Source organism: Garra rufa, chromosome 3 (genome assembly GCF_049309525.1).
Source record: "Garra rufa chromosome 3, GarRuf1.0, whole genome shotgun sequence".
NCBI classification, from domain to species: Eukaryota; Metazoa; Chordata; class Actinopteri; order Cypriniformes; family Cyprinidae; genus Garra; species Garra rufa.
The window spans coordinates 63,109,114-63,109,564 of NC_133363.1; positions in this window are offsets into that span (position 1 = coordinate 63,109,114).

The window sequence follows — 451 nt, forward strand, 5'->3', positions numbered from 1 at the left end:
TAAGATATTTAGTTTTGTTTTAAGCAAAATGCACTTGATTTAGTTTTTTCCCCCTAAAAACAGGTCAAATGTTCTTAAAACAAGAGTATTTTACTTTTTAATTATTTTAAGCAAACTGCTCTTAATTTAGTTTTTTTTTTCCCCCCTGGAAACAAGACTACGCTGCAAAAAATGCTTTTCTAGCTTAGATTTTTTTTTTGTCTTGATTCCAGCCAAAAAATTCTTAAATCAAGAAGGATTTTCTAGACAAGTAAAAAAATTATTTTCTTGTTTTCAGAAAAAAAAAACAACAACTCTAAATTAAGTGAGTTTTTGCTTAGAACAAGCCAAAAAATCTGCCAATGGGGTAAGAAAAAAAATCTTATTTCAAACAGAAAACAAGATTATTTTTCTTACCCCATTGGCAGATAATTTCGCTTGTTTCAAGCAAAAATGTACTTAATTTTGACTT